Source organism: Cystoisospora suis, assembly GCF_002600585.1.
Source record: "Cystoisospora suis strain Wien I chromosome Unknown contig_1398, whole genome shotgun sequence".
Lineage (NCBI taxonomy): Eukaryota > Apicomplexa > Conoidasida > Eucoccidiorida > Sarcocystidae > Cystoisospora > Cystoisospora suis.
This window is the reverse complement of record NW_027154198.1, coordinates 46,801-47,189: the sequence shown is the minus strand read 5'-3', so window position 1 is coordinate 47,189 and position 389 is coordinate 46,801.

Here is a 389-nt window from a genome sequence, read left to right as displayed (position 1 = left end):
AGCTAGATTGAAAGAAAAGAAAGATCGAAGATGATAAGAGACAGGAAGAAAGAAAGATTCTCTTGTCTCCAGAGAAGGGTGAGAAAGCAATTCGAAGTAGATTAACGTCAAAGAGAATGGATGGACGGTGTATTGAGTATTTGCCGAAAGACAAGCCGTGGTCCAATTCTTTTTCTCCTTAGCTGCTTGGGGACGACCACCAAGAGGTAAAAGAACAAGGTGTATATACACCCGAGACTGCGTATGATACGGACAATACTCTATGGAAAGAGACGTAGAGAGGGAGAGGAAGAGATTCTCATTCCTTTTCATCCTAAGTTTCCTTTCTGGGAGAAAGAGAAAAAGAAAGCTCAAAACTTACGCAAAGCATTAGATAGATAGATAGATAG